A 20,275-nucleotide genomic window follows, 5' to 3' on the forward strand; every position below is an offset into this window, starting at 1 on the left:
TGCCAAGCATCACGTATGGAAGAAACCTGGCACCATCCCTATGCTGAAAGATGTTTTTCAGAGGCAGGGACTGGGTAACTAGTCAGGATCGATTGAAAGATGAACAGAGTAAGGTACTGTTACGTTCCCCAGATTATGTGTTGTAGTTTGTGTATTTGCATGTGTTTATTTCAGGAAATGGCTTCCTGAAAGCCCCTCAAGCATCTGATTGGTCGACTCCAGGGCTAATTGGAGAGCTGACCCCGCCCCCTCGTCAAGACGCAGCTGTCTCCAATTACCTATTCCTTCTGAAGCTATATAAAAGCCAGTGTTCTGTTCAGGAGGGAGATTTGGAGGTAGGGATTGCTGAGAGAGATTTTTGCTGGGAGGTCATTGTAGAGCGATTGATTGTGATAGAGAGATTTTGCTAGAGGTTGATTTTGCTGGGAGTTCATTGCTGAGAGTTGGTATGTTTTGTGAGTTTGTTGCTCAGGTAGAGCTTATTTGATGTCCTTTGTTTCTTAGTTTGTTTGTGAAATTGTTTAATATTCTGTTTCATTTGTTCCCAGGGGGAAAGGGGAAGGCACCTTGGGAGTGCTTAGGCAAGAGGCCCGCGGGCATACATATACCCGTAGTATATTCATTGTCTATGCACAATAGGAAAGACCTGGGCGGACCACCCCCTGTATTTTGGTTAGTGCACCAGGTGGCGCTAAATTAGGTAAAAGTGGTTAGGCAGGTAAGATAGGAGAGGGGGTGCTTTGAGATTTACTTTCTTTGCTTTGGTTCCGTCCAGCCCCTTTTCCCCATATTACCGTGTAAAGGAATAAAGTCCTTGTAAACGGTACCACATTCTGTCTGTTGTCATCCTTACTCGTACCTACAGTCCATACCTCTTTCACTTCATGGAGAGTTTAGTTGTAGCGTTCCCTCTTCATAGAGGCGTGCGTAACAGGTACAGAGAGATCTTTGATGAAAACCTTCTCCAGAGCGCTCAGGACCTCAGACTGGGACGAAGGTTCACCTTCCAACAGGACAACGACCCTGAGCACACAGTAAAGACAATTCAGGAGTGGCTTCGGGACAAATCTCTGAATGTCTTTGAGTGGCCCAGGCAAAGCCCAGACTTGAAATCTATCGAACATCTCTGGAGAGACCTAAAAATAGCTTTGAAGCTCCCCATCCAACCTGACAGAGTTTGAGAGGATCTGCAGAGAACAATGGGAGAAACTCCCCAAAAACAGGTGTGCCAAGCTTGTGGCATAATACCCCAAAAGACAAGAGGCTGTAATCGCTGCCAAAGGTGCTTAAACAAAGTACTGAGTAAAGAGTCTGAATACTTATGTAAATGTGATATTTCACTTATTTTATTGTTGAAATTAGCAAACATTTCTAAACTTGTTTTTGCTTTGTCATTATGGGTTATTGTGTGTAGATTGATAAAGAAAAAAAACAATTTCATACATTTTAGAATAAAGCTGTAACGTAACAAAATGTGGAAAAATTAAAATCTAAATACTTTCAGAACGCACCTGTATATAGTATGCAGTCATCAACAGCTATTGTTTAAATTCAAACCAGAATTCAACAAAAAATGTACACTTCAATAGGCATAGGGTTTCAAAATCTAATTTATGGCACATTTAATGATACTGTATGTAGTGATATTGAATTGTGTTTGGTTGTCAACGCAACCAAATATCAACATTTGAAGGAGATTTATCTTCAGCTTGGATAGTTCCATCGGTGCCTCTGGCTTTAATTCCAGTTTGTCTACAAATTAATAACTTCTCTTGGATTCACTTCTCTATCTCAACAGAAAATTGAAATAAATCAAATCAAACTAGATTCAATGTATGGAATCACTTAGGAAAGTTGGAGTTTTAGGTAAACGTCCCCTTTAAAATGAGTAACACATCCATAGCCACATTTTGAAGATACTGTAACTATACATTTTTTCTTATGTGATCATAGAAAGCATGCAGGTTCAAGATGCTTCGTTCGTCGCATATCTGTGGAGATCCTCACAATTGCTTTAATAATCTGCATAGAATCTCACACGGCATTTATCACTTGCACCATGTACCTTTAATGTAATTTCAACTGAATACAGGTCATTTGGTTCTGCTATTATATGAAGTACCATGATAATATCGGTATATTAATCTGGTGTGTTTATAAACAAAATATCTCACATTCCCATTTGAACTTTGCTGTGCTTTTAAATGATTGAAAGCGTTGTAATAAACCTTTTCTACTGAAATGTCTTTCACATCTGGCTCATCTGGTAGAGCATGGTGCTTGCGTTGCCAGGGTTGTGGGTTTGATTCCCACGGGGGACCAATAGGAAAATGTATGCACTCACTGCTGTAAATTGCTCTTGATAAGAGCATATGGTAAAAATGATTGACCACTAAAGCAAAAATCTGACATTGTTTTTCCATTGGAAAATAATTATGCTTTTAGATGGTTGAAAGCATAGTGATAATACATTGAAAATTCAACTAACTTTTGGCTGAATTTTGAGTGGGCGAATATAGGTCGTCTCAACTAAATATAGGTTGTCTCAACTGATCAACGTCTCAACTAAATATTACCCAATTATCCACGTTGAAATTACGTGGTGTGCCCAGTGGGATGGCTTTGGGGAAATGTCCTCCTTGACTAAGTGCACTATGTCCAGAGGATGTGTAGTTAATCTCTCAAGTATACTTTGTTATGGATCGATGCAAGTGTTAGTCGACACATCTCCCCAGATGGCCAGCCTTTCCTTTTTTTAATCCGGTTTGCAGGACAAACAAGGTGAAATTCGCAGCCCAGAGGGATTCTACTTAATCATCACAGCTCTTGCTGTGAGCACTGCCATAACACAGTTTCTCTGGACCCCCGCAAGGTCAGTGGTGCAGATACATACCCAGAGTCTGGAAGACTCAGGAAGAAAAGCCTCTCATTGAGTGAGAGGTCATCAACTCAAAAGCAACTCATTATTTTTCTAATACTGCGCTCTTAGTATTTTCTCTAATCAGTCAAATACTGTACAGTAAATCAACAAGTCTAGATATCTCATACCATTTTCATTGAAAAAAAAACAGAGTTGTAATATTTCCTTAATCTTTTCGGAGAAACAAGTCGGTCCTACTAGAATTTCCAATATTCGTGACTTGAGAAGTCAGTCATTATTTTTGACAAAAGTGCGCCCTTTACCAGCGCCTCCAAATTCAGTATTTAAATGTTTCTCTAGGTTATTTGAAAATGTGCTATATTAAAATGTTCCTCTTCTAGTCACCCTTGTTCACTGCTCTCTGATGCTAAGTCTTTTAAAAATACATACGGTTTTAATCCTAACATCTGGTTCACATCATCAATTAGTTCTGCCACCAGAGTTGAAGTTGGTCAGAAATACTGTATCTCAGCTGCATATCTCAGCTGCATATTGGCAGTGGTGTATACTGTACAGCCACTTATGTATATGTGACTTGTTTCAGAAAACTAGGCGTATGTCGCAGGTCACTACTTCACAGGAGAGCCATTTGAACGTAAATATTTTTTTTAAATCAAAATGTGTTTTTTGGCAGAAATGCCTTCTGGAACATGTGAACTTTCATGTGCCTTAATAACAAATGTGTATGCCATCTGTAAATACACAAATATGAATAAAATTGTTAAATTACAAGCCTAGTTGGCCACAGAAAAAGTCAGCAACCTTCCCGCTAGCCATGATTGGCTGAGATAATGAGTGGGCTGGACATGCCGAGAGATGAGTTCGGATTGGTCTGCAATATAGCAGGCTTCTGTCTATTTGAGCTGGTCAGTATGTGTTGCTAATGTTGTCTAACTCTGCTTTTTTATATATTGCTTAGTAGAACTGCATCAGTGTTTTGCTTTCCACTTTCTGGAGGATAGACTTTTGAAATCAGTGGAATTAGAGTATGATTGCTAAGGAGATGGAGGAAACACTTGTCTCTGGATTACATCTTCAACCTAAGGGCAACCATGGGATCTGTGACAGGGATAAGCATCCATGCATTGTGTATATGGGTAAGATCGTCTAGCAAGCTACATTTTCAGATATTATACATTTCTAATTTTGGCAGAAAGTCGTTTCATTTCAAGTTAAAGTGTACTGTTAGCTAATGTTAGCTAGCTAACGTTACATGCATGATCTTATTATTTGTATCTGAGAGCCATTTGCTTTGCTAGTTATAGCCTAATGTTATCTAGCTAACATTGAACCTGGTTGGTTAGCTACCTGCAAATTCAAGCTGGGTAGTGACGTCATGAGTTGGGATTATGGCTCATTGTTTAGCTAGCTAGCTAGCTATATGTCTTAACAAAATACTCCACTGTGCAAGTATCCATTTCAATAGCATGTCACTGCCACAACTGTTACATAGCTGGTAAATTCGCTCTGGCTATCTACTCTGATTTCAGAGCACTCTCGTCTGAGTGTGCCAAAGAGCAGAATAACTGGCAAATTTACGAACTCTAAACACCCGTTGAATATGGCCGGTGTCAGTAAACATTGGCAAAAAAGTGTAAATTGTTGCCAGCAGCACAGTTGCAGTCAACAACGCTCTGGATAACATAAAAACAGTATAACCAGCTCTGCTAGGGTGAGTAAAATGGTCAGTGAGTTGTTCTCTCATTTGTGTCTGGAAGTAGCGATCAAGCTAGCCAACATTAGCCAGTTAGCTTGGGTGCTTGTTAGGACAGAACACTCGGATCAACCCTTAAAGAGATGAATGGGGCTAAAGATTAAAACTTCTTATTTATTTTATTATTATTTATTTAACTTCCCTTTTTTTAAATGTTCGCCTAAAATGACATACCGAAATCTAACTGCCTGTAGCTCATGCCCTGAAGCAAGGATATGCATTTTCTTGGTACCATTTGAAAGGAAACGTGAATTGAATGTGAATTGAATGGAGAGGAGAATATAACACAATAGATCTGGCAGAAAAAAATACAAAAAAAAAACATTTTTCTTCTACCACCATCTTTGAAATGCAACAGAGAGGTTCCAAATCAAGTCATCACTCTGGTTGTAATTCCATTGGTGTCCACAAGAGGGCAGCAGTGTATGTGCAACGTTTCAGATTGATAACTTGAAGTATGTGCAAGCTACATGAGATTTAGTGTGAAGTCACCCAGGTACATTTGGGCAAACCGTGAAGGACACATTTACATTACATTTTTCAGCAAAAATATCCTCAAATCTGTATACGTGGACTTTGATTTAGCTTTTCCAGTATTAGTAGCCATATTGTTAGTACAACATTTGCAAAACACCCAGTTTTCACAACTTCATAATATTCTTGCAATTTTTGTCCCTAAGGAAAAGGCTTGCTGTCGCACAAGGTTAGCAGCCAAATTTTGCAACAGATACAAGGTTTCTGCATACACCCGTAAAGCCCAGCTCATTGGCAATCTAGGTAGCTTTGTTTGACCCTGATTGTTGCTTATTTGACAAAGTTACAGTCAATCAAGTGAAGACTGCCCATGTCATTAGCGCCCCATGAAGCCTTCGCACTCTGACCAAATTTGGTGTCCTATAGGATATATGCTACACCCCTAATGATAAAGTGAAGTCTAGCTACTTTCTAAGATCTCTGAGTGATGAATATGAATGTAATATGACTGGTTGAAACAACATTTAGGGTTAGATTTTCACAGATTCCTTTCATAACATTTTCACGCTTGCCGTATGGTTAGTGAGAAAGTCCATATTGCAAATGTACGGTCCCCTACTAGACGTCCGAAAACGTTTGTAAAATTCGCGGACGGCGTCAGGCTGTACGGCAGGGCCGGATCTTCTAGGAAGTCATCAAACGAACTCTCGGACATTCGGTTTCCGTTTTATAAAATATTCAATTTGTCATTTTTCCGCTGTCCCGGTAAATCCCAGAAGAGGGCGAATGGAATCATATTGCAAATGTACAAAACATCACGAATCACGACGTAGCCTTATCTCCTAAACGGAAAAGACTTCAAAGACGAAACTTGGTGAGCATAGGTTTGGCATAATGGGCAGTAGGCCCCGAACAAGATGGCGTCTAGACCTCAACGGTTTTTGAGTTATGGCCATTTTTCTGGGATTAAAGGTCCAAAATGAAAATGGAGCAATAATTTTTCTGCTTCACTTCATTTATCTATCGTCATCAACATCAGCGGAAATTTCAGAGTGATAACTAATAGTACTCGATACAACTCAAACTTTCATTAAAACACACATGCAGGGTACTCAATTAAAGCTACACTCGTTGTGAATCTAGCCAACATGTCAGATTTTTTAAATGCTTTTCGGCGAAAGCATGAGAAGCTATTATCTGATAGCATGCAACCCCCGAAATACCCAAAGGGGACGTAAACAAAATAATTAGCGTAGCCGGCGCTACACAAAACGCAGAAATAAAATATAAAACATTCATTACCTTTGACGAGCTTCTTTGTTGGCACTCCTATATGTCCCATAAACATCACAATTGGGTCTTTTTTTCGATTAAATCCGTCCATGTATACCCAAAATGTCCATTTATGAAGCCCGTCTGATCCATGAAAAAGCACCGTTCCAAAACGCAACGTCATTTTTTTTTATTAAAAAAGTTGCCAATAAACTTTGAAAAAACACTTCAAACTACTTTTGTAATCCAACTTTAGGCATTAGTAAACGTTAATAATAGATCAAATTGATCACGGGGCGATCTGTATTCAATAGCAGCGAGTCTTGAAATCATGGTCCATATTCTCACTTTCATAACTTCCTCCGGTGGACTCGACGACAGGAAGTGCCTATTTCTCATTTAACCAAGGATAAACTTCAATTCAATTGCCAGTACTGGCGACATCGTGTGGAAGCTGTAGGAACTGTAAACGGGACGCTATCTATTTTCCCTTGCCACAGACAATACAGAGACTGGCGGAGGGATATTTTTGTGTTTTTTGTGAACAGTTTTCCTTGGGATTTTGCCTCCTACACACGTTCTGTTATAGTCACAGACATGATTTAACCAGTTTTATAAACTTCAGAGTGTTTTCTATCCACACATACTAATCATATACATATACTATATTCCTGGCATGAGTAGCAGGACGTTGAAATTTTGCGCGATTTTTAACAAAAAGCTGAAAAAATTTGCAGCCTCCCCATAGGAATACATTGCCTGCACCCCTAAATTCAACCTGAAGCCTATGTGGGTTATGAATGTCTTATGAACCTGTCTTCGATGACAATCCATCAGGCCACTATGAGGTCTACCTGTGTTGATTCTAAGCTTCCTGGAGCAACCGGAAGTGGTTAAAATCACCCTAAAAGTGTTTTTCCATACCCAACCAGCAGTTTGTGATAAATAGTGCATTCAACCCTGTGTAAAATCGGTCAGTTCTTAACGTAAACACTTAAAATTCAGGATTCTGTAAAGGCATACCCCAATCAGGATATGAGTTTAGTTATAGCTTCCTGTGCCAACTGGAAGTGCCTTAAATGGTGTCATAGTGGCTGTTTCGAAGGGTTAAAAAGTTCAGATATTTTCAAAACTTCATATGTGTGATTAGGCAACCCCCATGAACTGTAAATCAGTCATTTCTCCCATAAAATTTCCTAGAAAAAATCACACGCACAGCTAGGACAGAGAGACACAGTGTGGTGCGTATAGACAGACAGTACCTGCAATAGTTACCTTTGATTCGAGCTAAAAAAGAACCGTCAGACCTAGAGGTCTGAAACTTTAGAAACCTGTTCTAGACCTCAGGTCGATAGTGCGTGGTGAGTTACTTTGCTCTACAAGGTTCTCGGACCGAGAAACAGCCTCGTACATTTGCAATGACTTCAATTAATTTTGACCATTACGAAAATTATGACATTTAGAAAAGTCTCAGAGACGCAAGACTAGGTGCATTGAAACCGGCTCGGCCCATAGAGATGGGCCCCAACGTTTCTGTCCGATAGCTCATTCAAGGACCCCGTAGCAAGGCATGGAAAAAGTATTTTCAGCACCAATTAAGGTCTTGCTCAGGCACCAAAGGACCTATCGAGCCGAAACTCGGGATTTGGGGTCGCCTCACATAGGCCTACACATAATGTCAACTGGACCCGCAGCTAGAACATAACTATGTGTTTTACGTTTTTATTATGTTTTAAACTGAAGGCGCTGTGAATTATGGGCCTGCTCTGAAATATGTGATAGTTGGCTTCTAAATGATTTGGAAAAAGTGGGTTTGGTGTCAGATGGTATCAGTTTGGTGTCAGATTGACATCTATTTGGCTGATGGATACTGACTTGCTAGTTGACTTTTGTACATTTGCAATATGTTTAAACGGAGAGGGACCATCACCAAAATGGCATTCTGAAATAAACACTAAAAATGGCATCACCATAGTCTCCAGACTGTGCCGAGTTCAACGAAACGCCCCGCTTGACCGTAGCTCGCTCTGAGTGCAGCAACAGTGAAAAAAAGCAGTCTCAAAATGAGGCCTGACCCTATATTTCAGGGGCTTTTGGGGGACAGCGGCGGAACCATTAGATTTAGAAGGACAATTCAACAACAGGAATGTTCCTAAGGTCCTCCCGATCTGTGCAAGCCTAACCTTGGCCGTGTGGCATGAGCCCTTAACAGTTAATCAGGGTTTTTTGATCTCACAGATTATAATGACTTCTCTCCCCATAGGAATACATTGCCTGCTCCTCTAAAGTCAACCTGAAGCCTATGTGGGTTATGAATTCCTTATGAACCTGTCTTGATGACAGTCCATCAAGCCACTATGAGGTCTACCTGTGTCGATTCTAAGCTTCCTGAAGCAACCGGAAGTGGTTAAAATCACCCTAAAAGTGTTTTTCCAAAACCTGCAGTTTGATAGAAATAGTGCATTCAACCCTGTGTAAATCAGTCAGTTCTTAACGTAAAGACTTAAAACTCAGGATTCTGTAAAAGCCTATCCCAATGAGGATATGTCTTTACTTTTAGCTTCCTGTGCCAACCGGAAGTGCCATAATTGATGTCCCAGGGGTTGTTTCGAATGGTTAAAAAAGTCAGATCTTTCCAAAACTTCATTTGTGCGATTAGGCAACCCTCATGAACTGTAAATCAGTCATGTCTTCCATAAAATTTCAAAGAAAATCTAAATCACACACACACACACACACACACACACACACACACACACCCACACACACAGCTTGGAAGGAGGGACACATTGGGGTGCGTAGAGACAGACAGTGCCTGCAATAGTTAACTTTGTTCTAACTATTAAAGAACCGTCAGACCTAGAGTTCTGAAACTTTAGAAACCTGTTCTAGAGCTCAGGTCGATAGTGCGTGGTGAGTTATGTGACTCTAGATGGTTCTCGGACCGAGAAACAGCCCTGTACATTTGCAATAACTTCAATTCATTTTTACATCACCAAAATGCTGACATTTAGAAATGTCCCAGAGTCGCAAGACTAGGTGCGTTACGACCGCCTCGGCCCATATAGACAGATAGACCCCAACGTTTCTGTCCGATAGCTCATTCAAGGACCGCGTAGCAAGTCATGGAAAAAAGTGGATTTTCAGCACCAATTAAGGTCTTGCTCGGGCACCAAATGACCTATCGAGCCAAAACTTGGGATTCGGGGTCGCTTCAAATAGGCCTACACATAATGTCAGAACTGGACCCACAGGTAGAACGTAACTATATCTTTTACGTTTTTATTATGGTTTGAACAGAAGGCGGTGTGAATTTTGGGCCAGCTCTGAAGTATGTGATAGTTGGCTTCTAAACGAGTTGGAAAAAGTGGGTGTGGTGTCAGTTTGTACCAGTTTGGTGTCAGAATGATATCTAATTGACTGATGGACGGTGACTTGCTGGTGACTTTTGTCCATTTGCAATATGTTTAAACAGTGAGGTACCAACACCAAAGTGAGATTCTGAAATCAACCCCAACGAGCGATGGAGAGGAACCACTATCACTGCCCAGCCATCCCGAGTTCATCGGGCCAGTCAATTTCGCATTCCTGCACTACACTAAGCGTAGCTTACAAATGTATCCAAGTGTTGCTTCTTTTTCTCTCTAGCTCTCTCTTTAAATCTCCATCTTGTGTAACAAGTGTCATATTGTGTTGTTCCGCTAGGGACCTGTTGTCATCGTATTAAGTTTCTAATCAATAACCTATACCATGTGTGCATCATATGTTATCATTTAGCTTGTTAGTAAATAAATAATCAAATCAATTTGTGTGGTACGGAATGATCAGTGAGACCCAGGTTTGTGCAGATATATGGAGTCTATGATGTTCAGAATGAGACTGATACGAGGAAATCATTAATTAGTGACTGGTATGATACCTATATATTCTTGAGTTAATAAATTTGGGAGACGGTAACTCATAAAACAAACTTTTCCCGTGGTGCCCCAAATTCCTAATGAGTTACATGTTACATTATTAATTTAAATGAGTAATAATTACACGTAGTAGGTAATTATTCGATAAATAGCAGTCATCACATTAACTTTTTCAAATGTAACAAGAAACGGGTGTGATCATTCTATAGTACTGCCTCTCAGTGTTACGGTTTTCTTGCGGTGAAGGAGAGCCGGACCAAAATGCAGCGTGGTATTCTTGATACATGCTTAATGACGATGAAAAAACCGAACAATACAAAAACCGTAATGCGAAAACCTATACAGCCTATCTGGTGCAAACAAACACAGAGACAGAAACAATCACCCACCAAACACTCAAAGAATATGGCTGCCTAAATATGGTTCCCAATCAGAGACAACAATAAACACCTGCCTCTGATTGAGAACTACTCCAGACAGCCATAGACTATGCTAGAAAACCACACTAAGCCACAATCCCAAAACCTACGAAAACCCCCAAGACAAAACACACCACATAATAAACCCATGTCACACCATGGCTTAACCAAAATAATAAAGAAAACACAGAATACTAAGACCAGGGCGTGACACTCAGGGACCTTGTTGCATTACTCTCGTTGCACTCTTCACTGTACTACTGGTCTCTGATATTGCTTTACAAAGTCTGGTTAAGGACATTATTCAGTTGTACATGTACAGTTGAAGTCAGAGGTTTACATACATTTAGGTTGGAGTCATTAAAACGTGTTTTTCAACCTCCACACATTTCTTGTTAACAAACTATAGTTGTGGCAAGTGGGTTAGGACATCTACTTCTACTTTTCCCAACAATTGTTTACAGACAGATTATTTCACTTATTATTCATTGTATCACAATTCCAGTGGGTTCGGGTTAGGGTTAGTTTATTCTGTCAAGTTGGTTGTTGATCACTGCTAGACAGCCATTTTCAAGTCTTGCTATAGATTTTCATTCCAATTTAAGTCAAAACTGGCCACTCAGGAACATTCAATGTCGTCTTGGCAAGCAACTCCTAACTACAAATTGGTTAAAACCGCATTCCAGCCAGTGTCTATTCCACAAGTTGCCACCAGATAAATTTATGACGTTAAAATGCCTATTTACTCTGTTCCATCTGATAGCACAATCCAGGTCGCAATTGTAAATGAGAATTTGTTCTCAACTTGCCTACCTGGTTAAATAAAGGTAAAATAAAATAAATAAATAAAAAAATCCAGCCAGGCAACTTATAAACTTGATATCCACTATCTCCACTTTTAGACTAATATTTAGTTTTCACTTGCGGAGATTTGTGCTTGAAGATAACATTTTTTATAATGGCCAAATATTGTACAATCCAGGTGTGCAAAGCTCTTAGACACATACCCAGAAAGACAGTTGTAATCACTGCCAAAGGTGATTCTAACATGTATTAACTCATGTGAATACTTTCGTAAATGAGATATTTCTCTATTTCATTTCCACTAAAATTGAAAACAATTATGAAAACATGTTTTCACTTTGTCATTATGTGGGTGAGAAAATAATATATTTAATCCATTTTGAATTCAAGCTGTAACAAAATGATTTGGAATAAGTCAAGTGGTATGAACACTCTCTGAAGGCATTGTACATGTGTACCTGACATACTGTATATTGGAAGACATGTGTGCTAAAAGTTTGGGAAAAATAGCATACACATTTAAAAAAAAGAATAACACTTCTAGAAAATGACCTTAGACCGCTGCACCACTCAGGAGCCCCAGATAAAGGAGGAAGATAAACGTTATTACGATATTCCATGTATAGAAATTGTTGTAATGTAAGCATAATTAATATTATCAAATCAAAACTCTGGGTTCATGACTGAATGGGTAATAGGAGGCATGGGAAGCATAGAGGCACCTTCTTTTAAAATATAGCTTATGTCCCAAATGGCAGCCTATTCCCTTTATAGTGCACTACTTACAGGGAATAGGGTGCCATTAAAAAATCTGCCATAATATCTGCAATTGTAAAGACACAGATGGTAGCAGATGGAGAGCATTTAAAGAAACAGGTTGCATACTTCCTCCCCTAAATACTATTAGCAGGTCAATTCTAATGATTAAAACATTTAGTATTTAGCCTATGGTGTTGTTTTAGAACAAGTGTTTTTGTTAATGTAATAATCCACATTTCAGAGCAGTCAGAACTCATGATATGCTGTTGCTATGGTAACTCTCCAAAAGCCATCATTTTATACATTCACAGGCATGATGATCCATATTGCGGACGTGCTTCTCTCAACCTTTATGAAATGATGACCGATGTGCCATTTCTAAATGAATTGCTCTAATCTGTTTTTACTTGATAGGCTACTAGACAATAAACAGGCTCTGTGCTCAATGAAAATCTGATTTGTGATTTGATTTGTTTAACCTTTATTTAACTAGGCATGTCAGTTAAGAACAAATTCTTATTTATGATGACGGCCTGCCAAAAGGCAAAAGGCCTCCTGCGGGGACAGGGGCTGGGATTAAGTATAAAAAATAAAATAAAAATATAGGACAAAACACACATCACGAAAAGAGAAACCACAACAGTGGCATAAAGAGAGACCTAAGATGACAACATAGCATGACAGCAACACATGAAAACACAGCATGATAGCAACACAACATGACAACAATATGGTAGCAATACAACATGGCAGCAGCACAAAATTGTAGCAGCACAAAACATGGTACAAACATTATTTGGCACAGACAACAGCACAAAGGGCAAGAAGGTAGAGACAACAATACATCATGCAAAGCAGCCACAACTGTCAGTATGAGTGTCCATGATTGAGTCTTTGAATGAAGAGATTGAGATAAAACTGTCCAGTTTGAATGTTTGTTGCAGCTCATTCCAGTCACTAGCTGCAGTGAACTGAAAAGAGGAGCGACCCAGGGAAGTGTGTGCTTTGGGGACCTTTAACAGAATGTGACTGGCAGAACGGGTGTTGTATGTGGAGGATGAGGGCTGCAGTAGATATCTCAGATTGGGGGAGTGAGGCCTAAGAAGGTTTTATAAATAAGCATCAACCAATGGGTCTTGCGACGGGTATACAGAGATGACCAGTTTACAGAGGAGTAGAGCGCAGTGATGTGTCCTATAAGGGGCATCGGTGGCAAATCTGATGGCTGAATGGTAAAGAACCTCTAGCCACTCAAAAGAACCCTTACCTGCCAATCTATAAATTACGTCTACGTAATCTAGCATGGGTAGGATGGTCATGTGAATCAGGGTTAGTTTGGAAGCTGGGGTGAAAGAGGAGCGCATACTATAGAGGAAACCAAGTCTAGATGTAAAATTTGCCCGCAGCTTTGGTATGTGCTGAGAGACGGACAGTGTACCGTCTATCCATACACCCAAGTACTTGTATGAGGTGACTACCTCAAGCTCAGTGGGGAGAGGGACATTCATCTTACCAAACCACATTACTTTTGTTTTGGGGGTGTTCTGAACAAGGTTAACGGCAGAGAAATCTTGTTGGACACCAAGAAAGCTTGTGGGAAGCTTGTGGAAGGCTACCGAAATGTTTGACACAAGTTAAGCAATTTAAAGGTAATGCTACCAAATACTAATTGAGTGTATGTAAACTTCTGACCCACTGGGAATGCGATGGAAGAAATAAAAGCTGTAAAGCTTAAATAAATCATTCTCTCTACTATTATTATGACATTTCACATTATTAAAACGAAGTGGTGATCCTAACTGACCTAAGACCTTGACTTTGTCCTTAAGCCAGTATGCTTGGGTCATTGTCCACGTTTCGAGTGAGGTCACAATATAGACTCAGTCACTCAGTCACCCCCCCCCCCCCCTTGTCCCTGTCGAAGAGAGGACGTTCTCAGCTTTCTGTAAGTATAATTTTATTTTACAACTAAGATATTTGATATGGCTTGAAGATATGGAGTGGGGCACGCACAGACCATTGCGAGGGCATGTGCCTATCGATCTCATGGGTAGTAGCCTACAACTGCTAAAAAAATGTAGGACATTACATTTACTGTTGGATGAATACATGGCTTCTAGCAGTGGGTATTATATTTAGAGTTAGAGTTAGAAATAGTTTGTGTTTTGAGTTTCCACTTCCTCAGGTGTTGAACCCTACATTAATTAGCCTATGATATTAGTTAGTGCACATAAAGATGTACGTAATTCATCTCTATTGAAGAAAAAAAAAAGAAAATTCTGTAGTCCTATTTTGACTGTAAAATATAGTCTAATTGTCAACACAAATGTCACGAAGGGGGCTCCTCTCCCTGTTGGGGTTGCCACAGATCCCTTTTCCCTTTTCTGTTTGTTTTGTCTGTTTAGTTTCACCTGTTCCTTGTTGAGGTTGATTAGTTGGGCTAGTGAAGCCGGTAGGTCCGCCTGCTTTTTGTGCGGGCTTAACTATTTTTCCCACTGTGTTACTGTGTGGCAGTACGTAATGTGTTGGGCATTTGTTATTGTGCACCCGGTATTCTTGGCGAGCTCTTTTTTCTCCCTGTGCGTAATAAACGCTACCCTGAACTTTCTGCCTCCTGTGCCTGACTCCGCACCCACTACGCCCAGACCGTTACAACAAAATGCATTACAATCACTGGCTTAGTTGGTAAACTCAGCAAAAAAAGAAACATCTCTTTTTCAGGATCCTGTCTTTCAAAGATAATTTGTAAAAAATCACAGATCTTCATTGAAAAGGGTTTAAACACGGTTTCCCATGCTTGTTCAATGAACCATAAACAATTCATGAACATGCACTTGTGGAACGGTCGTTAAGACACCAATAGCTTACAGACTGTAGGCAATTAAGGTCACAGTTATAAAAACTTAGGACACTAAAGAGGCTTTTCTACTGACTCTGAAAAACATCAAAAGAAAGATGCCCAGGGTCCCTGCTCATCTGCGTGAACGTGCCTTAGGCATGCTGCAAGGAGGCATGAGGACTGCAGATGTGGTCAGGGAAATAAATTGCACTGTCCATACTGTGAAACGCCTAAGACAGCGCTACAGGGAGACAGGACGGAGAGCTGATTGTCCTCGCAGTGACAGACCAAGTGTAACAACACCTGCACAGGATTGATACATCTGAACATCACACCTGCGGGACAGGTAACAACAACTGCCCGAATTACACCAGGAACGCACAATCCCTCCAACAGTGCTCAGACTGTCCGCAATAAGCTAAGAGAGGCTGTACTGAGGGCTAGTAGGCCTCTTGTAATGCAGGTCCTCACCAGACATCACCTGCAACAACGTCGCCTATGGGCACAAACCTACTGTCGCTGGACTAGACAGGACTGGCAAAAAGTGCTCTTCACTGACGAGTCGCAGTTTTGTCTCACCAGGGGTGATGTTCGGATTCGCATTTATAGTCGAAGGAATGAGCGTTCCATCGAGGCCTGTACTCTGGAGCGGGATTGATTTGGAGGTGGAGGGTCCGTCACTGTCTGGGGAAGTGTGTCACAGCATCATTGGACTGAGCTTGTTGTCATTGCAGGCAATCTCAACGCTGTGCGTTACAGGGAGGATATCTTCCTCCCTTATGTGGTACCCTTCCTGCAGGCTCATCCTGACATGACCCTCCAGCATGACAATGCCACCAGCCATACTGCTCGTTCTGTGCTTGATATCCTGCAAGACAGGAATGATAGTGTTCTGCCATGGCCAGCAAAGAGCCCGGATCTCAATCCCATTGAGCACATCTGGGACCTGTTGGATTGGAGGGTGGGGGCTAGGGCCATTCCCTCTTGATATGTTCATACAAATATTTACACATGTTAAATTTGCTGAAAATGATCGCAGTTGACGGTGAAAGGACATTTCTTTTTTTCTGGGTTTATATCAAAATAGCTTGAATCATGTATTCCTGCTTGGATGTGTTAGATGAAACAACTTACTAAATAGAATATAGTCTATTTATTATACTTCTTAAAGGAATACTTTGGGATTTTGGCAATGAGGCCCTTTATCTACTTTCTCAGAGTCAGATGTACTTGTGGATAGCAATTTTATGTCTTTGTGTCCAGTATGAAGGAAGTAAGAGGTAGTTTCATTAACAAATGCTACCTAGTGTTATAGCAATGACTGGAAGTCTATGGGTATCTGCTAGCATGCCGATGTATCCCTTTAACAAAACACAATGAATGACTTTATAAGATGATTAATCATGATTTGGGTCTGGAGTTGTCGGGGCGCGCAATGATGTTGGCTGGTGTGGATAAAATGCCAGGGCCAAATTCTTGTCCCAGTCCGCCCGTTTGTGGCACACTTTGTATTTCAGTGGCAGAAGGCTGGCTTGGGTCTCTGAGCTTTTCCATTGTCTGCTGTCATCCACAACACCCTCTTGCAGGTGCTACCTTATTAATCTTCTCTGCACTCTACAGCAGCAGAAGTGGAGAGAAGAGAGAGGGGAGGGGTGGTTCAAATTAACAGGCCGTGCTGGGGGTCATGATGCCTTTGCTGAAGGGCAAGTGGGCAGGCATCGCCTCAGACACCTACATGGGCTTCTGTTGTTAAGTTAAACCACCTCTGCCACCACTTCTTGTAGTACTTGAAAAACGTTGTTTCCATAAACCATTCCATAGACATTCCCTTTCTAAACCAGACTACAGTGGGGCAAAAAAGTATTTAGTCAGCCACCAATTGTGCAAGTTCTCCCACTTAAAAAGATGAGAGAGGCCTGTAATTTTCATCATACATACACTTCAACTATGACAGACAAAATTAGAAAAAAAATCCAGAAAATCACATTGCCCGGGCAACGAAGGAGTGGCTTCGTAAGAAGCATTTCAAGGTCCTGGAGTGGCCTAGCCAGTCTCCAGATCTCAACCCCATAGAAAATCTTTGGAGGGAGTTGAAAGTCTGTGTTGCCCAGCAACAGCCCCAAAACATCACTGCTCTAGAAGAGATCTGCATGGAGGAATGGGCCATAATACCAGCAACAGTGTATGAAAACCTTGTGAAGACTTACAGAAAACGTTTCACCTCTGTCATTGCCAACCAAATACTTATTTTCCACCATAATTTGCAAATAAATTCATAAAAATTCCTAGCATCATCCATTGGCCTAGCATCATCCAGGTTAGGGAGGGCTTGGCCGGTAGGGATGTCCTTGTCTCATCGCGCACCAGCGACTCCTGTGGTGGGCCGGGTGCAGTGCGCGCTAACCAAGGTTGCCAGGTGCATGGTGTTTCCTCCAACACATTGGTGTGGCTAGCTTCCTTTTCGTCTCTCCCGAGCCCGTACGGGAGTTGTAGCGATGAGACAAGATAGTAGCTTCTAAAAACAATTGGATACCATAAAAAGGGGACAAAAAGGGGTAAAAATAAATAAATAAAAAATTCTCATTTTGTCTGTCATAGTTGAAGTGTACAGGCCTCTCCCATCTTTTAAGTGGGAGAACTTGCACAGTTGGTGGCTGACTAAATACTTTTTTGCCCCACTGTACATGGAACCAAAAATGGTTATCCTATGGGAAGAGCCAAATAAGTCTTTTGGATCCCTTTATTCTAAGTGTACAGAAATATACTGTTATTAGAGTGCTGACAGTGTAAAAAAAAAAGTATGCTATAGCTTCTTCATTTCCATCCTCATTCAGTATAAATGCATAATTTGTCAATATAAAGATATTGAAGCACATTTAATTACTATGCTAGTAGTTCTAGCATAATAACATTTTGTGTGGGGTTCCCATAGTTTAATCCAGTAAAAGTACTTTATGTAGTGCCTCTTTCAGCCCTCATATTGCATGTCACCTAGTCATTTATAATGTAGTTCAATCACTTTATTTAGGGTACTCAATGTCTTATAGACCCAACATGCAAACATTTCATACAAACAAACTCTTCTTAATCATTACGTTTGTACAAATACAAAATGTTCAATCATTAATTCACTGGTGTGTCATCACTATAATTTACATTTCGAAATTAGTTTCCCAGTACCATTCTATACCGTCAAGTACAGTTCATTGTACATACCATAAGTCATATACTGTAGAATTCATCCACAACTATGCCAACGGTTTTGGAGCTGTTTGGACTGAGGCCAACACATCTCTCCCGGTCGTCCAGAACCATTTTGAGTCAATCCCTAAAGTGGTCGTTACTACTGTATATGGCAGTGTTGTCTCTCAATCTCCTTTTCAGATTTTTTTCTCCCCACAATTTTAGTTGGCTAGGCTAACTAGCCAGCCAGCTTAACTTTAGCTCGCTAGTGGTGGTGTAACAAATTGACAAGGAAGCGCAGGGAGTGCTGCGCTATACTTAAGTAGGGATTCATGTTGAATGTTATTATAAACTGGGTGGTTTGCTTAATTAGACTTGTTATTCTGGGTTCAGTTCCAAAAATCTGAAATTTGCATAGCTGACATCAAGTCTATACTGTATTTCTCCAAATGCCACTATGTCTTATGTTGTATTAGGTACTTGAGAGGTAGACCAGCCTATATGCTTTGGGAAACGTACTGTAACAGTTTTTGAAATATAAATGATTCAGCAGTTTCCTTGTGGCCAGTATTTCATTTACAGTTAATCATATCATTTATATTCATTATATTTATGTTGAATTCTCAGAAACATTCAATGCAAAGCATTTTAATTGATTACTAGCATACCGTCATAGTGAATGACAGATACCGACATTCTTAATGTAGAGTTATGAGTCACCCAATCTGAGCATGCTAATTCAGCTCTCTGTGAAGGCATAATTAATTTATTTCAATGGGGGCAAAGTAACTATTTGGCAATCTATGTTGAATGATGGTATTCTGGTTGGTTATGCAATAATATCCAAAGCACTGATAAGCACATGCTGTGGTTTTACACAAATCATAATACACAATGTGCATTAAGAAAATATTATATATACAGTGCTTTGTAAAAGTACTCACCCCCCTTGGACTTTTTCCTATTGTATTGCATTACAACCTGTAATTTACATGTATTTTATTTGGATTTCAAGTAATGGACATACACAAAATAGTCCAAATTGGTGGAGTGAAATGTAAAAGAGAACTTGTTTAAAAAAATTCTAAAGAAATAAAAACGGAAAAGTGGTTTGTGCATATTCATTCACCCCCTTTGCTATGAAGCCCCTAAATAAGATATTGTGCAACCAATTACCTTCATAAGTCACACAATTAGATAAATAAAGTCCACTTGTGTGCAATCTACAGTAAGAGTCACATGATCTGTCACATTTTTGGACATCAAGGAAAACGCTATGTCTGGAGCAAACCTAACGCCTCTCATCACCCTGAGATAAGCATCCCCACAGTGAAGCATGCTGATGGCAGCATCATGCTGTGGGGATGTTTTTCATTGGTGGGGACTGGGAAACTGGTCAGAATTGAAGGAATGATGGATGACGCTAAATACAGGGAAATTCTTGAGGGAAACCTGTTTCAGTCTCCCAGAGATTTGAGACTGGGACAGAGGTTCACCTTCCAGCAGAACAATGAGCCTAAGCATACTGCTAAAGCAACACTCGAGTGATTTAAGGGGAAACATTTAAATGTCTTGGAATGGCCTAGTCAAGTCCCAGACCTCAATCCAATTGAGAATCTGTGGTATGACTTAAAGATTGATGGACACCAGCGGAACCCATCCAACTTGAAGGAGCTGGAGCAGTTTTGCCTTGAAGAATGGGAAAAAATTCCAGTGGCTAGATGTGCCAAGCTTATAGAGACAAACCCCAAGAGACTTGCAGCTGTAATTTCTGCAGAAGGTGGCTCTACAAAGTATTCACATTGGGGGGTTAATAGTTATGCATGCTCAAGTTTTCAGTTGTTTGTTTCACAAGAATAAATATTTTCAATCTTCAAAGTGGTAGGCATATTGTGTAAATCAAAAGATACAAACCCCCCAAAAAATCTATTTTAATTCCAGGTTGTAAGGCAACAAAATTGGAAAAATGCCAAG

Source organism: Oncorhynchus mykiss, chromosome 12 (assembly GCF_057628025.1).
Source record: "Oncorhynchus mykiss isolate SJ-2025 chromosome 12, ASM5762802v1, whole genome shotgun sequence".
NCBI classification, from domain to species: Eukaryota; Metazoa; Chordata; class Actinopteri; order Salmoniformes; family Salmonidae; genus Oncorhynchus; species Oncorhynchus mykiss.